The sequence below is a fragment of the Salvelinus sp. IW2-2015 genome, unplaced genomic scaffold (genome assembly GCF_002910315.2).
Source record: "Salvelinus sp. IW2-2015 unplaced genomic scaffold, ASM291031v2 Un_scaffold16294, whole genome shotgun sequence".
In the NCBI taxonomy this organism is placed as follows: Eukaryota; Metazoa; Chordata; class Actinopteri; order Salmoniformes; family Salmonidae; genus Salvelinus; species Salvelinus sp. IW2-2015.
Window position 1 is genome coordinate 387,220 of NW_019957525.1, and position 25,141 is coordinate 412,360.

General features: G+C 41.7%; 1 pseudogene; it reads left to right on the top strand.

Moving 5' to 3' along the window:
- Positions 1 to 25,141, top strand: part of LOC112080372 (A-type potassium channel modulatory protein DPP6-like) — a 142,952-nt pseudogene that overhangs the window by 67,922 nt on the left and 49,889 nt on the right.

A 25,141-nucleotide genomic window follows, 5' to 3' on the forward strand; every position in this document is an offset into this window, starting at 1 on the left:
GGTTGGGTTATAAAAAATTATCAGAAACTTTGAACATCCCACGGAGCACCATTAAATCCATTATTAAAAAATGGAAAGAATATGGCACGACAACAAACCTGCCAAGAGAGGGCCGCCCACCAAAACTCACGGACCAGGCAAGGAGGGCATTAATCAGAGAGGCAACAAAGAGACCAAAAATAACCCTGAAGGAGCTGCAAAGCTCCACAGCGGAGATTGGAGTATCTGTCCATAGGACCACTTTAAGCCATACACTCCACAGAGCTGGGCTTTATGGAAGAGTGGCCAGAAAAAAGCCATTGCTTAAAGAAGAAAATAAGCAAACACGTTTAGTGTTTGCCAAAAGGCATGTGGGAGACTCCCCAAACATATGGAAGAAGGTACTCTGGTCAGATGAGACTAAAATTAAGCTTTTTGGCCATCAAGGAAAATGCTGTGTCTGTCGCAAACCCAACACCTCCCATCACCCCGAGAACACCATCCTGCTGTGGGGATGTTTTTCATCGGCAGAGACCAGAAAACTGGTCAGAATTCAAGMAATGATCGATGGCCCTAAATACGACGAAATTCTTGAGGGAAACCTGTTTCAGTCTTTCAGAGTTTTGAGACTGGTACGGAGGTTCACCTTCCAGCAGGACAATGACCCAAAACATACTGCTAAAGCAACCCTCGAGTGGTAAAAGGGGAAATATTTAAATGTCTTGGAATGGTCTAGTCAAAAACCTCAATCCAATTGAGAATCTGTGGTATGACTTAAATATTGCTGTATACCAGTGGAACCCATCCAACTTGAAGGAGCTGGAGCAGTTTTGCCTTGAAGAATGGGCAAAAATCCCAGTGGCTAGATGTGCCAAGCTTATAGAGACATATCCCAAGAGACTTGCAGCTGTAATTGCTGCAAAAGGTTGGTCTACAAAGTATTGACTTTGGGAGGGTGAATAGTTATGCGCGCTCAAGTTTTCAGTTTTTTTTGTTTTATTTGTTGTTTGTTTCACAAAAATATTTACCGTCTTCAAAGTGGTAGGCATGTTGTGTAAATCAATTGATACAACCCCCCCCKAAAAATCAATTTTAATTCCAGGTTGTAAGGCAACAAAATAGGGAAAATGCCAAGGTAAGTGAATACTTTCGCAAGCCACTGTAAGTGCATGAATTTGACAATTGTCCTGTCCTGTCCTTGTTACATTCAAAATGTAACAAGTACTTTTGGGTGTCAGGGAAAATGTATGGAGTAAAAAGTACATTTAAAAAATATATATATTTGTTATTTCACCTTTATTTAACCAGGTAGACCAGTTGAGAACAAGGCCCTGAACAACACAGAATTACACATGGGATAAGCAAACGTACAGTCAGTAACAAAATAGAAAAATATATGTACAGTGTGTGCAAATGTAGTAAGATTAGGGAGGTAAGGCAATAAATAGGTCATAGTGGCGAAATAATTACAATTTAGCAATTAAACACTGGAGTGATAGATGTACAGATGATGATGATGATGATGATGATGTGCAATTAGACAAACTGGGGTGAAAAAGAGCAAAACAATAAATAACAATATGGGGAAGAGGTAGTTGGGTGGGCTATTTACAGACGGGCTGTGTACAGATAAGCTGCTCTGACAGCTGATGCTTAAAGTTAGTGACGGAGATATGAGACTCCAGCTTCAGTGATTTTTGCAGTTCGTTCCAGTCATTGGCAGCAGAGAACTGGAAGGAAAGGCGGCCAAAGGGGAGTTGGCTTTGGGGATGACCAGTGAAATATACCTGCTATGGGTGGGTGCTGCTATGGTGACCAGTGAGCTGAGATTAGGTGGGGCTTTACCTAGCAAAGACTTATAGATGACCTGGAACCAGTGGGTTTGGCGACGAATATGAAGTGAGGGCCAGCCAACGAGAGCATACAGTAGTATATGGGTAGTATATGGGGCTTTGGTGAAATTTGCTGAGTAGGGTGTTGGAGGCTATTTTGTAAATGACATCGCCAAAGTCAAGGATCAGTAGGATAGTCAGTTTTACGAGGGTATATTTGGCAGCATGAGTGAAGGAGGTTTTGTTGCAAAATAGGAAGCCGATTCTAGATTTAATTTTGGATTGGAGATGCTTAATGTGAGTCTGGAAGGAGAGTTTACAGTCTAACCAGACAGCTAGGTATTTGTAGTTGTCCACATATTCTAAAAGTCAGAACCGTCCAGAGTAGTGATGCTAGGCGGGCGGGCAGGTGCGGGCAGCAAACGGTTGAAGAGCATGCATTTAGTTTTACTAGCATTTAAGAGCAGTTGGAGGCCACGGAAGGAGTGTTGTATGGCATTCAAACTTGTTTGGAGWTGGCGGTTATGACATTGTTAAGGACCTTGAGTGTTGCTGAGGTGCACCCATGACCAGCTCGGAAACCAGATTGCGGAGAAGGTACGGTGGGATTCAAAATGGTCGGTGATCTGTTTGTTAACTTGGCTTTTGAAGACTTTAGAAAGGCAGGCAGGATGGATATAGGTCTATAACAGTTTGGATCTAGAGTGTCTCAGGATGGATATAGGTCTATAACAGTTTGGATCTAGAGTGTCTCATCCTATATCCATCCTGCCCTGCCTTTCTAAAGTCTTCAAAAGCCAAGTTAACAAACAGATCACCGACCATTTTGAATGACCGCGGCAGCTTTCCAATCTTTGGGGATCTCAGACGATACGAAAGAGAGGTTGAACAGGCTAGTAATAGAGGTTGCAACAATTTCGGCAGATAATTTTAGAAAGAGAGGGTACAGATTGTCTAGCCCAGCTGATTTGTAGGGATCCAGATTTTGCCGCTCTTTCAGAACATCAGCTATCTGGATTTGGGTGAAGGAGAASRGGGGGTGCTTGGGCAAGTTGCTGTGGGGGGTGCAGAGCTGTTGGCCGGGGTAGGGGTAGCCAGGTGGAAAGCATGGCCAGCCGTAGAAAAATGCTTATTGAAATTCTCGATTATCGTAGATTTATCGGTGGTGACAGTGTTTCCTAGCCTCAGTGCAGTGGGCAGAGGAGGTGCTCTTATTCTCCATGGACTTTACGGTGTCACAAAACTTTTTGGAATTAGTACTACAGGATGCAAATTTCTGTTTGAAAAAGCTAGCCTTAGCTTTCCTAACTGACTGTGTATATTGGTTCCTGACTTCCCTGAAAAGTTGCATATCGCGGGGGCAATTCGATGCTAATGCAGTATGCCACAGGATGTTTTTGTGCTGGTCAAGGGCAGTCAAGTCTGGAGTGAACCAAGGGCTATATCTGTTCTTAGTTCTACATTTTGTGAACGGGGCATGCTTATTTAAGATGGRGAGGAAAGCACTTTTTAAGCACAACCAGATATCCTCTACTGATGGGATGAGGTCAATATCCTTCCAGTATACCCGGGCCATATCGAATAGGAAGGCCTGCTCGCTATAGTGTTTTAGGGAGCATTTGACAGTGATGAGGGGTGGTCGTTTGACCGTGGGCCCATTACGGACGCAGGCAATGAGGCAATGATCGCTAAGATCCTGTTTGAAGACAGCAGAGGACGTATTTAGAGGACAGGTTGGTAAGGATGATATCTATGAGGGTGCCCATGTTTATGGATTTAGGGTTGTATCTGGTAGGTTCCTTGATAATTTGTGTGAGATTGAGGGCATCTAGCTTAGATTATAGGACGGCCAGGGTGCTAAGCATATCCCAGTTTAGGTCACCTAACAGTACGAACTCTGAAGATAGATGGGGGGGGGGGGCAATCAATTCACATATGGTGTCCAGGGCACAGCTGGAGGCTGAAGGGGGTCTATAACAAGTGGCAGCKGTGAGAGACTTATTTCTGGAAAGGTGGATTTTTTTAAGTAGAAGCTCAAACTGTTTGGGCACAGACCTGGATAGTATGACAGAACTCTGCAGGCTATCTCTGCGGTAGATTGCAACTCCTCCCCCTTTGGCAGTTCTATCTTGTCGGAYAATGTTATAGTTAGGGATGGAAATTTCWGGGTTTTTGGTGGTCTTCCTAAGCCAGGATTCAGACACGGCTAGGACATCAGGGTTGGCGGAGTGTGCTATAGCAGTGAATAAATCAAATGTAAGGAGGAGGCTTCTGATGTTAAGATGCATGAAACCAAGGCTTTTATGGTTACAGAAGTTAACAAATGAGAGCGCCTGGGGAATAGGTGTAAAGCTGAGGGCTACAGGGCCTGGGTTAACCTCTACATCACCAGAGGAACAGAGGAGGAGGAGGAGTAGGATAAGGGTACGGTGGAAGGCTATAAGAACTGGTAGTCTAGTGCGTTAGGAACAGAAAATAAAATAAGCAGATTTCTGGGCGTGGTAGAATAGATTCAGGGCAAAATGTACAGACAAGGGTATGATAGGATGTGAGTACAGTTGGGGTAAACCTCGGCATTGAGTGACGATGAGAGAGCTTGTATCTCTGTAGACACCAGTTAAGCAAGGTGAGGTCTCCCCGTGTGTGACAAAAGAGCTATCTAAGGCATGTTGAGCTGGACTAGGGTCTCTACAGTGAAATAAAACAATAACTAACCGAAACAGCATAAGACAAGGCATATTGACATTAGAGAGAGGCATGTGTAGCCGAGTGATCATAGTGTCCAATGAGCAGCAATAGGTGAGTCGGGGAGCTGTTCGGTAGTCGCTACTATGCTAGGCGAGCGGGAGGCACGGCATTTAGAAAGCTAGCGGGCCGGGGCTAGCAGATGGGTCTTCGGCGACATCTCAARGGGAAAGCCTGTTGAAACCACATCGGACGATTACGTCGGCAGCCCAGTCGTGATGGATCGGCGGGACTCCGTGTCGGCAATAAAGGGTCCAGGCCAATTGGCAAAAGAGGTATTGTAGCCCACGAATTAGCGGATATACCTATTCGGCTAGCCGGGAGATGGGCCTAGCTRGAGGCTAGCTCAAGGCTAACTGGTGCTTACTTCGGGARAGAGGCGTTAGCCAGCAGTAGCTTCTCGGTTGCAGCTAGCTAGCTGCGATGATCCGGTGTAATGGCCCAGAGCTTGCGGCAGGAATCCGGTGATGTGGTGMAGAAAAGCAGTCCGATATGCTCTGGGTTGATATCGCGCTGTGCAGACTGGCAGGTATTGACCGAGCTAAAGCTGGCTGGTGTCCGAGCTAAAGGTGAGGACCACTAGCCGTGGCTAACAGTGACTACTAGCTAGTAGCTAGTTAGCTGGCTAGCTTCTGATGGAGGTTCCAGTTATAACGTATAAAAATAGCAGATCCGTACCACATTGGGTGAGGCGGGTTGCAGGAAAGTATATTTAGATCGTAGGTGGAAAGTMAGATTAAAAATATATTTMGAAAAAAATATATGTATATATTTTCTTTAGGAATGTAGTGAAGTAAAAGTAGTCAAAAATATAAATATTAAAGTAAAGTACAGATACCCTAAAAAAACTACTCAAGTAGCACTTTAAAGTATTTTTTATTAAGTACTTTACACAACTGAATGTTGTTTTACTTCACATATACCACACACATGCATGCATGCACGCACACAAACAGACATCCACTGTTTGTTTGCTGTTGTATTTGTGCTGTTGCCAGTGTCTTCTGTCTGTGTTGTTTGTCAAAACGATGTCTTTCATCGTTTTGGGGGGGGGGGGGGGTTCAGCCCCCGTCTCCACAGGAGGCCTTTTGCCTCTTGCCACGCTGTCATTGTAAATAACAATTTGTTCTTAATTGACTTGCCTGGTTAAATAAAGGTAAAAATATATATAAATTATAATACAGATAATTGTATCAGGGGCTTTCTCTGGGGTGTTGAGTTCTTCAATTGGAAATTCGTTTTGAGCGTTTCTGCTTCTTGAACTGCTCTGAAAAGACTCATGATTAAAACTATGTTTCTGTGTGTTGAGGAAGTGTTTTTCAGTTGTTCAGTTGTGACAAGTGACAAATAAGAGGTTGATGTTTGTGTTATAGTTCTTGCAGTCAGTGTATGGTCCTTGGTGGCACAGCTGTGGACAGATAGAGATTAACTTTATTGCATTGAGGTTGGGTTCACTTTTCTGTCAATAACGCATGCTGAAAGACCTCCTGCAGTCAGTCTTATAGACAGTACACACTCTGTCCCTTTGTGCTCAAGGTCAGATATCAATTTACTGATGGTAACTGAAGAGGAAGTACGAACGCACGCATGCAGGCACACACTGACACACACGCACGCATGTACCCATGCGCACAGGCACGCACACACACACACAGGCACACACACACAGACACACACACTCACTCAAAAGAAGGATGCGAAGGACTAATTTCCTCATGTCTTTTTGTATTTGTTTTGTTTCTGATTACTTTTCTCTGTGGCATTGTCAGTGATGGATTCTTACAGTCTACACGTATGAATTGTTAGTAATCTCACCAATTGTCCATGGCAAGGTATTTTAGGAGGTTACCACAGTGTTCACTGTAGCAGAACAGAACGTTCTCTAGGTGTAGCTCATGAGAGAACATGGATATTAAATAGAAAAAAAGAAGGGAAGCGCTGCTAGGGTAAACAATACTAAGTCTTTGTAGATAGAAGATGCGCTTTTGTAAAAGGGGTAAATTGGTCATCAAAAAGAATGGAGGACCAAGGCACTCTTCATGTGTCTTTGTACTCACTGACGAATGTCATACAGCCGAAACGTGTCAGAGTTATAACGTCTTGTTCCATTGAACATGCTATACAAATAAAGTGCCTTGGTCCACCTTTCTTTCTGATAGAGAAAACAATAAATCACAGAAAGGAGTAAAGGCTGAGGTAGAAATAATTTAATCGATTTTGTCTGGATTCTAAAAAAGGACAACACAATGCACTTGTTTAATTCTTGTGTATTTCACCATTGTATTTCAACACAGTGAAAGGACACTAGTATGAGTCATTTCAGTGAACTCCGCTCAATTTCTGAATTTCTGGAGTTTAGGCTATGTGTGCCTTCACTTTTTTGAAGTTATCAAACATGTTTTGCTTTGGCTGAGTACAGTACTCTATATTGTATGGAAAGGGTACACCTTGATTTGTAGGCCTACCCATCTTTCAACATAAATATTATACCCTCCAATCAGAATTGACCTCTTTATCATAATGTCCACAGCAGGTATTTGATTCAAAGAGCAGTTMGTGCCCATTGTCCTCAGACAATAGACTTAATTGGCCCTATTCACCTTGATTGACTGCAGGAGGACAGAAGCGTTCAAGTTTTTCCGAATGGAGCAGCGGACGGTGCCYGTGGCACACTGAATAGCCTCAGACAGATGCCCTAGCTTATCTTTCTCTCTGCATTGTTGGAAAAGGACCCGCAAGTAAGCATTTCACTGTTAGTCTACACCTGTGGTATACAAAGCATGTGACAGATAAGATTTGATTTGATATGTAAACTCAATACCCTGCTGGGCTGGCATGCATTCTTAATCTCACTAGTTAACGCCCATGACTTATTGATGATGGCGTTTCAGGGGAGAAGTTTACCCCCACTCACAGGGAAGGGCTTGACCCCTCTCAGGCCATCSCTATGGCTATGTGATAGTTGAGTGATAGATCAGGTGTCAGATGACTACCAGACTAACCTGTCTGGAACTGCATGGTCACCTGTTTAAGTGTTTACTCCTGTGTTTCAGAACCATGACTTCAAGTCTCTCCACTCTCCAATCATTTTCTTCAACCCCATATGTATCTGTTCCCTATCCACCTGTCAGAGATACAGTACCCCCACTCTGCTTCTACCCCTCTGACTTCCAAGACTTACAGCCCACACCTGAAAATAGAATGCAGAAGACAACAAATGGAAAGACAGAATTGGTTATTTTCCCTTGGTGGCTTCCTACTCTTTTTGTTTAGTCAGTTGGGGGAGAGCTAGGAGAGAACTAGAGAGAGAGATGCACGACAGGGGCTTTGTTTTGGTGTGGTGTTTGTCTGATGAGAACAGCGGAGGTGAAAATGGCTCTGGTCCTCATTTATTTATGGAGCCTCTTATTGTTATCAAACTCGGTGCATGCTGGCTTGCTTTTCACACAGGCTAACACACGAGGACAGCTGAATTCATGAGACTTCCCTTGCCATGCCCAAATAAGCGCTCTCAAGAGTTCTGCACTTCGTCTTGTGTTCAGAGAAAGTATTCTTGACTCTGTGGGCTCATGCACCCTTTTGGTGAGGGTGGATGAGTCTACCTTCTGGAAAAAAGCCAAAGTTGGAGTTTGTACAGATGTTTGTGCAGATGTGTGTAAAGATGTTTGTGTAATGTAGAGCTGGAGCATACAGATCTTAATTTGATCAGTCTTGTGTTGCTGAGAATGTTCCTCTACAGCAGGAAATGCAAACGTTTTAGTGTATTTGAGTTTTAAAAAGGCTTCTAAAGTTTWTAATTTCCACCTTAATTTCCACATTTGCACTAATGAAAAATGTATCAACCCCTACAAAAATGTCCATTAATTATAATCTACATAATAATTCAAATGTCCTGTTGCTGCAGGATTATATTCCTGTTGTAGCAAACTGGCTCAAATTTAAGATCCTACCACAGTATGGCTTGTTTGTTGGCAGATAGGACAAAAATAACATCTGAGTTTTGTCTGCCTCTACTATTCCGTGGGGAGGGTTGTTGGTTGGTGCCAATGGAGGTCTTGGTACATCGTTTTTATTAACTTCAGTGGAGTATTTTCAGTCTTTGTTAGCTCAGAGTTCTTCTCTTTGTTGAGATGGTAAACAACAATAGAAGAATATTGTACAAACTAATTTAGTGAATTTATGTTGATTAGAGTGCATGTTTATGAATGGCTAAGTGCTTGTGGTTCTGTGTGGTACTGTGTTGCTCAGTTGGTTGAGCATAGGGCTCGCAACGCCAAGGATTGTGGCTTTGATTAATGCTGGGGCTTCCCATATGAAAAATGTATGCACAATTGACTGTAAGTCACTTTGGATAAAAGTGACTGCTAAATGGCATATATTATTCATTTATGTTTTTCCATCCAATTTGACTCTTTCAGTGCATTAAAGAGTATGAACACAAATCATTTGGTCCTTTATATTCAGTACAGGTACTGTGTGTCTGCAGGCTACAAACACAAACAACCTGGTATGTTTTATGTGGAGGCAATGGGCCTAAATTCACCTATTGTCACAGCAGCGTTTGTTCTATTGTTGCTAGAGGATGAGATATGGAGGGGACTGACAGTAGCTAGCAGTAACCAGGTGGGTGGTTCAGATAACACCAGCAGCTGGCAGGTGTTGGTGAAACGATGAACTGAGGAACTTTTGGCCGACACACAAGTTGCTACAGGAACTGAGAAACACACAAACAAACAAAAGAGATATAAATAGTCTCTGTTCTAAGGTGATGTAGTGTTGGCAACTTGTATAAAGATAACTGTGTATTTTGATTAGGAAGTAAGGTGTAGGGATGTTTCTGAAATACTTGCAATTTTGTTTGCTTCTCAAAGGCTCATACAGCCCCGCCCCAAACCCATGTTGAACAGCCCTACTGTGAGCATGTTGATAACATAAAGGGAAGGAATAGACTGGAAAGGAGGAGAAGACTCCCCAGCTAGCACATAACATTCTGAGAACCAAATAATTCTTAGAGCTTGGTGAGAGTGTGGTTGTCCAATGGTTATTTTGCATACAACCTTCTGGGAATGGTGCAGGATAGTTGCTTGGCTTTGGATAATTCTCAGCACATTTAAGGAACTTGACAAGAAAACATTATTTTGTTGGTACGTATTTCATTGCTTTATCAGAACGTTTCTTAAAAGTTCAAACATGGTTACATTTCATTTCAATTTTGGTATTGTTTCAGGAATGTTCTCCAACTGGTTTAACATTGGGAATGTTCTCAAATATTTCAGAGAATGTTGACAAACAACATTTTRCTGTGGGAAGAACATCAGCATAAWGTTTCCTCATGGTTCTATTTAAATTCATGTTTTCAAATTGTCCCAAGAAAATTAAGAAACAACGTTCTTCTGTGGGAATTTCAGTACTTRAGCATAACGTGTTTTCAAATTGTTTATGAGAGCGTTAAGAACTTTTGTAACGTTCAGAGAAMGTTATTTAAAAACATTCATGGCGAACTGAAGATGGCAGTGCTGAATGCCTTGTGAAAAAAACGTAGGATTCAATGTCCCCAAAACCGACTAAATAGTAGCACTTTATGCCGACACTGATCAGCTCACTCCTGGGCAATAATATCCAAGCTGTATAACAACTCAAAACAACAAGGCTAGAGAAGTTTATTGACAAATACTACCAATGCAGTCAACGCCAAAACATGTCGGAGAGTAGCCTAACCACGGAAAACATGGAGATCCAGACACAGGTGACCTATGCTTTTCACCACCCTCTACAGTAAGCGTGGAAACTGATCTGCTAAAATCAGTAACTGACTAATTGAGCGTAGGCCTACTTGAGCTAGTCAATACAGATATACAAGAGATGAAGGCGAGCCTTGAGATGAATAATGAGAAAGCCGCGACACTGGAGAAAGAAGCTAAAAGGTACTGTCAATACTATCGAAACTGACATTAATGAACTAAGAAAAGAGAACACGTTTCTAAGAGAATCCTTACTTCATATACAGACTAGATCTATGCAAGAAAATCTGGTGCTACCATAATTAAAGAGAATGAGGGTGAAAATCCAGAGTGTGGTCAAAGAATTCCTTTATAAAGCGCTACAGATCCCAGGCGATACTGTCGACAAAATCAAATTCCAACGTGTACATCGACTCGGACCGAGAGGACATCGATACGAGCGCCCAATTGTTGCCAAATTTGCGTACCTTAAGGACAAACTAATGGTTAAAGGTTTGGGCAAAAGAGTCGCCATCGTGACAATAGGCATGAACGATCAGTTCCCAAAGGAAATCACAGAACGGCGCAAAGTACTGTTCAAAGGTATAGACTAAAAGGGAAATGTGTAGCTCACATAGTCGATAAGCTGTACATTGATAACCAACTGTTCCGAGACACCAAGACTACTCCATGGCTATTGTAAAAATAGAAAGTTCCCATAGAACAGGCGAATAATGGAACACCCAACACTATCTGTGTTAGTATAAAAAACGAGAAAATAAAAGAATACAACAATTGATAAAGACATAAACAACAAATATGCTTTACTGCTCTAGGTCGTGAATGTTGTTGTAAAATTATTTAATTTAATTTATGAATAGATAAGACAGCATCAGAAGAATGTCTAGTCTTCTGGATCACAAAAGTACTCAAAAGCCCAAAATGAGGTGGAAATAGAAAGAAAAACAGAGGACATAGAAGGGGGATACCTAGTCAGTTGTACAATTGAATGCATTCAACTAAAATGTGTCTTCTGCATTTAACCCACCCCTCTGAATCCGAGAACTGCAGGGGCTGCCTTAATTGACGTCATCGACGTCCAGAGAACAGTTGTTGTTGGGGGTTAACTGCCTTGCAGTTTACTGTCGCTGGACCAGACAGGACTGGCAAAAAGTGCTCTTCACTGACAAGTCGCGGTTTTGTCTCACCAGGGGTGTTAGTCCTGGTGCCTTAATTGACGTCATCGACGTCCAGAGAACAGTTGTTGTTGGGGGTTAACTGCCTTGCAGTTTACTGTCGCTGGACCAGACAACTGCCTTGCAGTCCACTGTCGCTGGACCAGACAGGACTGGCAAAAAGTGCTCTTCACTGACAAGTCGCGGTTTTGTCTCACCAGGGGTGTTAGTCGGATTCGTGTTTATCGTCGAAGGAATGAGCGTTACACTGAGGCCTGTACTCTGGAGCGGGATCGATTTGGAGGTGGAGGGTCCGTCATGGTCTGGGGCAGTGTGTCACAGCATCATCGGACTGAGCTTGTTGTCATTGCAGACAATCTCAACGCTGTGCGTTACAGGGAAGACATCCTCCTCCCTCACGTGGTACCCTTCCTGCAGGCTCATCCTGACATGACCCTCCAGCATGACAATGCCACCAGCCATACTGCTCGTTCTGTGCGTGATTTCCTGCAAGACAGGAATGTCAGTGTTCTGCCATGGCCAGCGAAGAGCCCAGATCTCAATCTTTTTGAGCACGTCTGGAACCTGTTGGATTGGAGGGTGAGGGCCATTCCCCCCAGAAATGTTCGGGAACTTGCAAGTGCCTTGGTGGAAGAGTGGGGTAACATCTCACAGCAAGAACTGGCAAATCTGGTGCAGTCCATGAGGAGGAGATGCACTACAGTACTTAATGTACTGCAACACCAGATACTGACTGTTAGTTTTGATTTTGACCCCTCGCTTTGTTCAGGGACACATTATTCCATTTCTGTTAGTCACATGTCTGTGGAACTTGTTCAGTTTGTCTCAGTTGTTGAATCTTGTTATGTTCATACACATATTTACACATGTTAAGTTTGCTGAAAATAAACGCAGTTGACATTGAGAGGACGTTTACATATGGAAAAGTGATGTCAGAGCGGAATGGACTAAGATACAGTAGAATAGTATAGAATACAGTATATACACATGAGATGAGTAATGCCAGATATGTAAACATTAAGTGACTAAGATACCGTAGAATAGTATAGAATACAGTATATACATATGAGATGAGTGTTGCCAGATGTAAATAATAATAATAATGTAAACATTATTAAACTGACTAGTGTTCCATTCCTTAAAGTGGCCAGTGATTCCTAGTCTATGCCTATAGGCAGCAACCTCTAATGTGCTAGTGATGGCTGTTTAACAGTCTGATGGCCTTGAGATAGAAGCTGTTTTTCAGTCTCTCGGTCCCAGCTTTGAAGCACCTGTATTGACCTCACCTTCTGGATGATAGCGGGGTGAACAGGAAGTGGCTCAGATGGTTGATGTCCATTAACTTTTTGGCCTTCCTGTGACATCGGGTGCTGTAGCTGTTCTGTAGGGRGGGTAGTTTGGCCCCGGTAATGCGTTMGGCAGACCGCACCATCCTCTGGAGAGCCTTGCTGTTACAGGCGGTGCAGTTGCCATACCAGGCGGTGATACAGCCCGACAGGATGCTTTCAATTGTGCATCAGTAAAATTTTGTGATGGTTTTAGGTGACAAGTCAACTTTGACTGCACAGAGGTGCCTGAGAAGAAGGGTCATTGGGGGACCAGCATATGTGTGTGTGTGTGTGTGTGTGTGTGTGTGTGTGTGTGTAGGGAAAAGGGGGGTTTCCGAGCTCCATCAGCTTCCCGTTCCTGGTCAATTTGGCATGCCTTCTCAAACACTGACACATCGAGTCTACTCTTGATTTGGGCAAGGGGATGGATCAACTGTTGAACAGCTGAGCGTGTGTGTGTGGAAGGGAGAGAGGTAGAGGTGTTTGTGGGGGTAGGGTGTGTGTGTGTATGCATCCCACATCCGTTGCGACGGGGTGCTGATGTTAGGGATAGTATACAGTGGTTTCTCAATTAAAAGTTTTGAGCTCCTGCTGCAGCAGTATGTTGTAGATGGTGGTAAATTGCGCCATTCTTTCGTTGTGCAACACTGTCACAAGTGGGAGTTAGATCGCTGATCTATCGGTAGTCTAAATTGTGGTACAAATTGTGGGATTTTTCACACCTAGCCGAGCTATTAGACTATCCTTTTGTAAATAAATTAAGATGTGAATGTTTCAGTCCGAGAGTCTCTCTCCTCAGGCACTAGAGTCCTGCATCAGGCAACAACAAAAAAATTGCTGGTGGGTGGTCTCATAGTTGAGAGAGAGCTTGGGTAAATAGAATGTGCAATTACACTTGACATGTGGACTGACAATTTTCGAAAAATTGGATACTTGTGCCTTGAAGCCCGTTACATAAACGAAGAGTGGGTGTTATCCACCATGGAGTGGGACAGTGCAGCTCAAAATTGCAGATAACTTACAGTAAGGCTAGTTATTGTGAAAGAATACTTGTGGATCTTGTTGATTTCCTCTATCGGTTCAAGAGGCCTACTATCCACCTGGTAATTGTGTGGCYTCACCTACAGATGGATTTGTGGTTTCAGAGAGAAGCCAGCTGCAACCCTGTTACCAGGCARGGTGGGCTTTTGGTTTCTCTCCCTCTAAAAACAGAAAGAATTCTAAATAACAAACTGGCTTGATAGCCCCTCTATATAAAGTGAATTTCTGAAACACAGAGTCCTTCGTTGCTGATGTGAAGAAGAAACTGAATGAAAGAGAGTCCAGCGAGGATAGGAAGCGGAAAAAGGTTGACCATGTTTTCAAGACCTGAGCTACTTTATTTATTTATGAAATGTAGTAGTTTATTTAGGCACTTTAATATATTAGTTAGGCTCAGCCTATTTAGTAGGCTATCTTATAGCATAAAACTATATTTGTCAGCATAAAGCTGAGTGATTCACTCATTCATCGCTTTGGATCAAAATAAATAAGTACCAACATTCTTTCTGATTGTCTTTAACAGGTTGAAAATGTCTTTAATAACCTGCTCGTGTGTGTGTGTGTGTGTTCAATTATTTGTGGTTACAATTAACAATGGAAACAAAATAAATAAAATAAATCCTACTCATAATGAATAATCACATGGTTGTTGCAAGCTTTTTTTTTGTAAGATTATTTTGTATTTTTTTGACAATACGAAACATACACATACAAACGGCAACTACATCACACCTACCCAGACCCACATCTCACTCTCCACCACATTACCTTTACATTTTAGTCATTTAGCAGACTCTCTTATCCACAGCGACTTACAGTAGTGACTGCATACATTATCATACTGGTACCCTGTGGGAATCAAACCCATAACCCTGGCGTTCCAAGCGCCATGCTCGACCAACTGAGCTACGCGGGGCACAAGGCCTCAAACTGCACCATTTTGTTTCTCTCCGTACAGCCTTATTCTAAAATTGATTGAATCGTTTTCCCCCCATCAATAGTTCAATCTTGGTTTCATCAGACCAGATCATCTTGTTTCTCATGGTCTGAGTGTCCTTTAGGTGCCTTTTGGCAAACTCCAAGCGGGCTGCTATGTGCCTTTTACTGAAGAGTAGCTTCTGTCACTCTACCATAACGCCCTGATTGGTGGAGAGCTGCAGAGATGGTTGTCCTTCTGGAAGGTTCTCCCATCTACACAGAGGAACTTGGGAGCCCTGTCAGAATGACCATCGTATTCTTGGTCATCTCCCTGACCAAGGCCCTTCTCCCCAGAATGCTCAGTTTGGCAGGGTGGCCAGCTCTAGGAAGAGTCGTGGTGGTTCCAAACTTCTTCCATGATGYAGGCCACTGTGTTCTTGGGGATCTTCAATGCTGCAGAKWTMTTTTGGTACCCTTCTCCAGATCTGTGCCTCGACACAATCCTGTCTCAGAGCTCTACGGACAATTCCTTCGACATCATGGCTTGGTTTTTGATCTGACATGCACTGTCAACTGTGGGACATTATATGTGACCGACACGCTCGATTCGGTCATATGTAGAAAAATTTGAAATTGTGTTCTTTACATTGGATTCAAGTAGAGGCTCAACTAGAAAATGGTATATCATTATCAACACTACAGTTGAGGAACAATGGGAAAGTAATTCTGCTTTGAAAGTTGACAAACTTGTAACCTCACTTTTGAGAGAATGGCCTTTGAATGTTTTGGTATACCTATTGGAGAGCTCTTCTTTGTCTACACCCATTCAGCGTTGTTCACACCCTCTTAATTAAAACCTCTTCGGGCTAGGGGGCGGTATTTTCACGTCCGGATGAAAAGCGTGCCCAAAGTAAACTGCCTGCTACTCAGGCCCAGAAGCTAGGATATGCATATAATTTGGGTAGAAAARACTCTAAAGTTTCTAAAACTGTTAAAATTATGTCTGTGAGTATAATATAACTTATTTGGCAGGCGAAACCCCGAGGACAAACCATCCAGGAATTGTTTTGTTTTGTTGTTGTTTTCGATGTGTTTTCTATGTGGATCTAGATTTCTAAGGCACTTGCTTGCAGTTCCTATCGCTTCCACTGGATGTCAACAGTCTTTAGAAATTGGTTGATGTCTTTCCTTTGAGAAATGAAGAAGTAGCCATTTCCTATCTGGGTGGAAAGCCAYGTGTACTGTTGTGGTTGGGGCGCACGACCTGAAAGCTCGCTCCACTTTGTTTTTATCCGCTATTGAACGCAGTTTATCCRGTCTTAAATTGTATTTATTATTTACGTWAAAAAATACCTAAAGTTGTATTAGGAAAGTTGTTTGAAATGTTTGGACCAAGATTACAGGTAATTTATTAGATATTTTGTAGTCATGTTGRGCGAGTTGGAACCGGTGTTTTTCTGAATCAAACGCGCCAAATAAATWGACATTTTGGAGATATAACGACGGAATTTATCGAACAAAAGGACCATTTATGATGTTTATGGGACATATTGGGGTGCCAACAGAAGAAGATCTTCAAAGGTAAGGCATGAATTATATAGTTATTTCTGAGTTTTGTGTCGCACCTGCCGGGGTTGAATTATAATTGTCATGTGTTTGTTTGATGGGTTGCTGTCCTCAGATAATAGCATGGTTTGCTTTTGCCGTAAAGCCTTTTTGAAATCTGACACAGTGGCTAGATTAACAAGAAGTTAAGCTGTATTTTGGTGTATTGCACTTGTGATTGTATGAAAGTTAAATATTTCTTCTAATTTTGGGGAAATTTCGCACTCTGCAATTTCACCGGATGTTGTCGAAACGTTCCGCTAGCGGAACCCCTAGCCGTAAAATGTTTTAAGCTTTAGCCCCACCCATCTCTTTAAGGGTTTGCATGTGTGGCCATGTGCTAAACAACCAAAGATTTCAAGACTAAAGAATGGTTTATACTATGGGTGTGTTAGTAAATTTAAGTGTGTGCTCTGGGCATTGTTAGATTGTCCGTTCCWAAATTCAGAGCGTTTTGCTCTCGGAGCGTTTAGAGCGCACACTGGACACTCTGACRGAGGAGAAGGGTTGATCCGAGCGTTCTGTCCTAACAACAGCAGTCAGGCACCCAAGCTAACTGGCTAACGTTGGCTAGCTTGCTAGCTACTTCCAGACACAAATGAGATGACAGCTCACTCTGACCATTTTACTCGCCATTGCAGAGCTGATTTTTTTTAGGCTGTTTTTATGTAATCCAGAGCATTGGTGACTGCAGCTGGGCTGCTGGCAACAATTTAATTATATTTTTTGGCCAACGTTTACTGACACCGACACCACTCAGACGAGAGTGCTCTGAAATTGGAGAAGATAGCCAGAGCGAATTTACCAGCTACGTCTATCAACAGTTGTCACAGTGGCATCATGAACAGTCTATTGAAATGGTTACTTGGTTAGGTTTTGAGAGTTTTCAAAAAACTAATATACAGTATATACACATTTTGTGGGACAAATTTAACATCCAACTTTTTACCTAAATAATTCACTCATTTATATGTTAGTATTAAACTATTTTCCAAAACACAAGATTAATCTGTAAAACAAATAATGTGACATTATTTGGTTACAAAACTGAAGATGGTGTTGGTGAAGAACCATTTTTAAGAGTCTACAGGAGGGTGCACCAACTACGCAATGAAAAGTTGACAGGCAAGTCATTTTTGTTTTTCCCGGAAGGCTAGCCAACTAATCAACTATCTAGTAAACACTTCGGATACGAGGTTGGTGTCTCTTTTCTAAACAAAATTAAATGGATAGATCTTGTAATTGAACAAAATAGTAAGGTGGCCAATAATTGGGGAACGTATGCCGATAACACGGGACATATTGTTTTTGCTAAAACGCTTATCAAAAAGCTGATAGTAGTAGTATTTCCACTGAAATGTCAAACATGCTAATTGCTAACCCGTTAGCTAACATTTTTARGACATCAATAATCAAAAAACATTGATGGCTTGATCACAAAAACACTGTTGAAGGTAATATATTTCTTAAACAATGTTGAATATACCGATAATACAGGGTGCTATGCTAGCTATCTAGCTAAACAATGAACCATGATCCCAACTCATGACGTTACTACCCTGCATGAATCTGCAGGTAGCTAACCAACCAGGTGCAATGTTAGCTAGCTAACATTAGGCTATAACTAGCAAAGCAAATGGCTCTGAGATACAAATAACATTACTACACAGATCACACACYTAATGTTAGCTAGCTGACCTAACAGCAGTCAAGCACGCAAGCTAACTGGCTAATGTTAGCTAGCTACTTCCAGACARAAATGAGAGAACAGCTCACTCTGACCATTTTACTCGCCCTAGCAGAGCTGGTTAGGCTGTTTTTATGTTATCCAGAGGGTTAGTGACTGCAACTGTGCTGCTTCTTAACACCCGCCCGCTTAACCCGGAAGCCAGCTGCACCAATGTGTGGGAGGAAACACTGCTCAACTGACGACCGCAGTCAGCCTGGAGGCTGATCATTAGATCACTTGTTTTGGTACTGTCATATGTAGCTTGTTTTTGGTCACAGGTTCAGGAATGGATAAAAAGGAGTGGTGGAGTTATGTCACCTATGCAGCTAACAAAAATGTATGGAAATGTTTGCTCTAGCCAAAATTACAACCATGTATTGCAGCATTAACGCAAAAATGGAGAGGCAAGTGGAAGGGGGAGAAGTAAGGAGCTGTTCTGTCGGCCTACATTAAAGACCAAACTTGATTTAAAAAAAAATAGGAACATTTAAATGAAGTATTACCAGTTCCATTTCAGACCCAAAAATGTACAGCTGCGCCATATAGGTTGCAAAATAGTTGGATGAGATTTTCGATGTGCCGATTCCATGGCACATTGTTTATGAACTACATACACAAAACAATGCTTGATTGAAAACTTAGTTTTAACAATTTCAATTATTAACAAAATTCTTGTATAAGGGGGATACAAACACCCCAGCTCTACAAATTTTTCTGCGAAGCAGACATCATTAGATCACTTGTTTTGGTACTGTCATATGTAGCTTGTTTTTGGTCACAGGTTCAGGAATGGATAAAAAATCACATTTACCCAAAACAGGTTAATCGATCAATAATATAATAATGCTCTTAGTAAAAATTCTAATCTTTATTTTATAATCTTTAGAAACTATCAGAAAATTAATTTGAAAAATATATGACAAGTAGAAATACAAACTGGATGGTTTTCAGAGATGGATGGGTAACTGAAGGGTGGACCTAAAAAAAGATAACTAATGTAAAATGTATATAGTATGTATAAGCTGGAAGTTAGAAGTCTAAGTATTGTTGTCCATTAGTTTACTCCAATTAGGGTAGAATGGTTAGGGGAAAATAATAAAGAAGAAAAAAAACATATATTCCGTTCTCAGAACATGAAGAAAAATTTCCATTAACTTTAGTAACATTCAGAGAACGTTCTAAGATTGTTATTTACAAACATATACATTCCGTTCTCAGCATCAACAAAACTCTCTCTYTCCTCTATCTTGTTAAGTGTGTTCAGGTGAGTTGGCCGCGCKCACTAATTCGCCTCACCTGATCTTAATGAGTGCTTGTTTTCTAAAAAATTTGGTCTGTTTCAATAAACTCAAATAGTTTATTCCTTGTGGAGGTCAGAGGGCAGCAGACAGTGATTTCCCGATGAACCCACAGTGTTGGGGTTTTTCCATTAGGAGGTGATAACACAGGAAGATTCATTTCCTCTATCTCAGACCCTTATCTCACTATCAGTTTAATATGAGGGAGATGCCTCTGTTGCAATAATATATGCACCTMCTGGTGTTTACACACACACGCATGAGTCACCATGCACCACCACCACCATGCACCACCACGACGTACAACGCACCACCACCACGGCCTCAACAGAAAGATGCAGAGCAACACTGATCCATATTAATCCAGAGCTGTTGATTGCCTTGTTGCCAATTAAGCCTGATCTCTATGTGCCCACAGTGACATGCTGTGCTCCAGCCACTGCTCAGAGCTCAGTGAAGGGGAGAGGGACAGGCCCTAATAAGGAGACACCATACAGGGATCTCTGCATTAATCAGTTTAGCCTACTTCCAGACCTCTAAGTGCTTTAGCCAACTTGGWTGTCATGCCTCTGGAAGTAGGCTAGACTGGAACCAGGCTAGAATCAGCCTTGGATACCAACGGATAGAGCAAAGTCTTAACCCTGATTCACCTATAGGACACTCATCCCTCTACACTCTGAACTGAGATGGTGTGCAGTGAAWTATCTGCCTCAGTTTACATTCGATTGTCAGTCTTATCGGGTAACCAATACAGCCAGTGCACCTCCATAGGGATATAGTTAGGTTTTGTATGCCATGTGGAATTGATTGTATGTGTTTATAGTATTAGGGTTGATAGACCGTCTACCATCTGTTTGTCTCTGAGGAAAGGACAGGAGAGGCTCATCATTTTCTCTCTCGTTCTGCATGGAGCAAGAGCACATAGTACATACGCCACTCCACCCAGGCAAAGAGGCTGCAAAGAGACTCATCCTGAGCACTAGGACCATGGGGTACTGTAATACAATACTAGAGGAGGTAGAATGACTGTAGAAGCTGCAGGATGGTGATCTGTCCTACAGAAAGAGTGGGAAGGGAAGGGAACGGTGTAAAGGTGTGAAAGACTCTGGGGATATGCTCAGGTGTTRTGGATCTCCCAACGCAGCACATTTTAACATAAGGAGCTGTCTTCAGCGTATTCATGGTTTTTCCTATCAATTCCCCCATCAGAGCTTATTCTGTCACTTAGATTCCCTCTAGGTTCTTTCAACAGCTGTGTGGCTGAGAGCCTATCACAGGAGTGTTGCAGTAGTAGCACAAACACAGTCAGTGAGTACATTTACATGCACAGTAATAATTCGACATTAAACTAATTATGGCAGTAGGCAGATTATGCAGTAGTCATGTAAACACCTTACTCTGTTTACCTTAATCGGTGTAAGGTCAACATCGAAGTAAACATACGCAGATTAAAACAACCTGTTTTCTTCGAATTATTAGAACATGTGAACACCTTAATCGTATATGATCTGTGTATGTGCTAGCACCAGCCGAGCGAGCCTCCCTCTTTAGACCGAATGAAGTGAGTTCGGAACGACTGAATGGATGCGTCTTAGAAGTAGTTTTCACAAACAAACTTTATACAAATTAAAAATCAAATATGCTTCCCAAAAATAATATGTTCGCTGTGGTAGAACATTTATTTTGATTGGCAATGTTCTGTATTTAGTGCCATCAGGTAGCCTGATTTCAGATGTGTCCATGTAAACGGGTCTGTATTTAGTGTCATCAGGTAGCCTGATTTCAGATGTGTCCGATTTCAGATGTGTCCATGTAAACGGGTCTGTATTTAGTGCCATCTGGTAGCCTGATTTCAGATGTGTCCATGTTAACGGGATTATTAGGGAAATCGTTCTTCTTGCAAAGCATGTCAACGTTTTAATAGAACTATATTAATCTGATTATTAACAATAATCACATTATTGTGTGTATGTAACCGTACTCATCGCCTCCCCTTCATTCTCCCCCATTGACCTCTATTCACTTGTGTTTGTGTTGCAGGACCTGGTGGGCAGTGCCCCTCCACAGAGGAACTGGAAGGGGATAGTCATCGCCCTGCTGGTCATCTGCATCATCTTGTCTCTGATCGTCACCTCTGTCATCCTGCTCACCCCAAGTATGTAACACACAATGCTGCATCACACTACATTACACTTATAAACACCTATTACACTCTCTTAGATTACACCACACACTCTCTGATACATAACACTACAAACACAGCATCACTTCCCCAACACACTTTGTKGGCATAGATGTATGACGGATGAGGCAGGAAGCTGCAAACATTGTTAAATCAAGTCATACTCATACTCATGTGAGATCTTGTTTTGATCAACCTGTTGTTGCAGGACATTTCCTGCATAGCAGAAAATGCTAATCTGTGGTGTAGAGAAGGTWWAAAAAGGCTTCTAAAGTTTGTAATTTCCACTTTAAAATGCCTGACTTGATTTGCCCTAACTAAAGATGTATCTTTATCAAATATTTCCATTCATTATAATCCACATAATAATTCACATTTCCTGTTGCTGCTGGATTATTTTCCTGCTGTGAGAAACTGGTCAAATTAAGATCCTACAGTACATCTATACCTGAGTCAGGCCACCAACAGAAAACTTGCAATTGGCCTTGCTAGCAGACAGCCCAGTAGGTAATTTAATTTCCTAAACCCATTCATTCAAAGACAGACAGGAGTAGAGATGTTGAGATGTGTCAGCTTGGAAATTGCATATTGGTTTTTCAGAAAGACGAAGTGAGGTCATCCTCTCACTAGGTAATGGGGCTTTAATGTAAAATGTCATTCAGTCTTGTTTAATGAAGATTATTATGCAGTAATAGCTCTAGTCATTTTTACAATTGCCAGTGCATCAGAGGTGCTATTTGCCTCATGTTGGGAATCCCTCTCAATGGTCTTTTACCAACAGATGAAGATAATTTGCAAATTCAGAGACTTGCAAAGGTACTGTATATAGTTACATTTTTAAATGTGTTATTTTTAGTTCTCTCAATTCTCTGCAAAAGCTACTTACTGGCATTGACACATACGATTATCCCTTCTAGAATCTCTTACTAATGGTACTCTGTTGTCTTTTCCTGAATAAACAGGTGGATGGAGAAGATAAATATGTAAAGCTCCCATATGGGGTTGAAGGGGCATAGAGAGGAGAGACACACCACACCACACAACACACACACACACACACACACACACACACACACACACACACACACACACACACACACACACACACACCACACACACACACACACACACACACACAACATAGTCTCTATGTAACTCAACCCTCTAGCGTGCTTCTACCTTGACTGGTCTCAGCTGTTTACCCTGTGCAGCTGGGTTAGAGGGAGTCACGGCTGCCTGGAAAAACTGGCCAGGCTGCTGTGAGTTGATGCTGGCGGATCAATGGACTGTCTCTTTCTTCTTTGTAACTTTTCCTTAATCGCTGTGCCTGTGATATGGGAATTACAGTCCTACTATCTCCAGAGACAGAAACAGCGCATAATAGTCAGACTCTGACAGATGTCTCCTACCCTATTTTTATGACCCCTTAGGCAACTTTTTGCAGGAAAGTGACAGTCACCAGGTAACAAAGGTGGCCAGGTCCCTTTTTTATGTGAAAGAGAATTGAAACATAACAGTATCATATTCTTGTACCTGATTAATTCTATGACTTCTTCCACTTTTGTTTTGTTGATATATTCCACTGGCAGTTGCAGATGATAGCCTTGCCCTCAAGAAGAAAGTCACCATTGAGGATGTCTTCGGAGGAGATCTTCACGTGCACGACCCCGACGCTACATGGCTCAGTGGTGAGTTGCTATAGTTACACCCTGCCCTTTCATCTGCCAATAGAAACTGAAGCTAACACAGCACCCACCAACCAGGAACTTGTTACATGTCAGTTGACATTATTAGAGCACCACATTTACATATTGTCGACGGTGGTCGCTAAGGCAATGACTCTATCTCCGTATGCATTCCAAGCCGTATTACTTTTCCCATTAGACAGCCATTACTATCAAACAAGAGTACCACACATAGAACATATGGAAACCTAACTATGAATTCAATTGCCTATTGAATTTAAACATAWTCATAGAAACCCAAATCCTGATTTAAAGGCATAATGGATCACTCAGCCAATGTGTTTACTGTGAATGCTTATTATCAAGCCCTCAAGGATTACATGGTTATAGTCTCATGGTTAATCCCTTGCAACAGAGACAGACAGCCCACAGAACTAAGTAAGCGTTATACAGAGAGACAGAGCCATGTAATCCAGTGAAACCTTGAAATGTGCCAGTTTATGCTGTTATGCACCATACAGTACTGTAGCTATAATGTATGCCGAGCATGTACAGGACAGGCCCAAATTAAACAGATGTAAGGCTGGTCTGATATGAACTTTTTTAACCTTGACAACGTAAAGTGGAAAGCAAGCTGCAGAACACATGAATGTTGGATCAAGCTACTGCTCGCCCTCTAGTGTTAGAGACTCAAACTACTTCGTTTTTTCATTGACTCTCCATTAAGCACAAAAGRAGTACCAGAATTTATTTTATTTCCAAATACTTTTACATACTTATTTATATACAACTTTATCCACTGTATGCAGCAGTAACATAGCTTATCTTCTTRTCCAGAAAGTAACCTTTTCACAATATAATAGAATTACTCACTCAGTCTGGATATCTCGGAAGAGAATTTAAACTGAATTGAAAATTCAAATCTTGGCAGAATATTTTGGCCCAGTTGGCCCTACCATGACTTAGGCAACATGCTGATGTCCAGTGTTTTGTGTAAAAGACAGTCAAAGTACAATGCAGGGAAATGGTGTCTGCAGAGAAGTTAAACAGCAGGCTAAAGGGCTTTTCCCTCATCAAATGGACCATGATAATTAACCTCACCAGCAGAAATACACACACACCAACTTCAAAGTGTGTCTTTTTCTAACGCAACATTGGAATGTTCTCTATCATTCTTCTCCGATAAAATCTTAATGATTCATTGTCTGACATTCCTCCGTGTCAAAGTTAAGTTAATGCAATCAGCTCAACATTTGGTTCTGATGAGCAGTGATAATGCGTAGGATCGTGCAACCTTGTACTTCAGTAGTCCTCATCAATATGTGGTGCGTTGGTTTCATTCAGAGTGATACATAATTGATTCAGCGTTGCTCTTTGATCACCGCTTGTCACCGGTCTCTTTGAACCTCTCCTTTGAGCAGGGCTTAAGACAAACTTTTTTCATCACCGTCCCAGAATTGTCCCGAAGTGCAATTTCAACCGTTCCAAACTGAAGATGAACCATCCTAAATGCTAAAATACTTAGTTTATTTTTTATATGTTTTGATATGCCAACATGGGTTTACTGTAGGACCTACAGTTGAAGTCGTACGTTTACATACACTTAGGTTGGAGTCATTAAAACTTGTTTTTCAACCACTACACAAATGTCTTGTTAACAAACTATAGTTTTGGCAAGTTGGTTAGAACATCTACTTTGTGCATGACACAAGACATTTTCCCAACAATTGTTTACAGACAGATTATTTCACTTATAATTCACTGAATCACAATTCCAGTGTGTCAGAGGTTTACATACACTAAGTTGACTGTGCCTTTAAACAGCTTGGAAAATTCCAGAAATTATGTCATGGTTTTAGAAGCTTCTGATAGGCTAATTGACA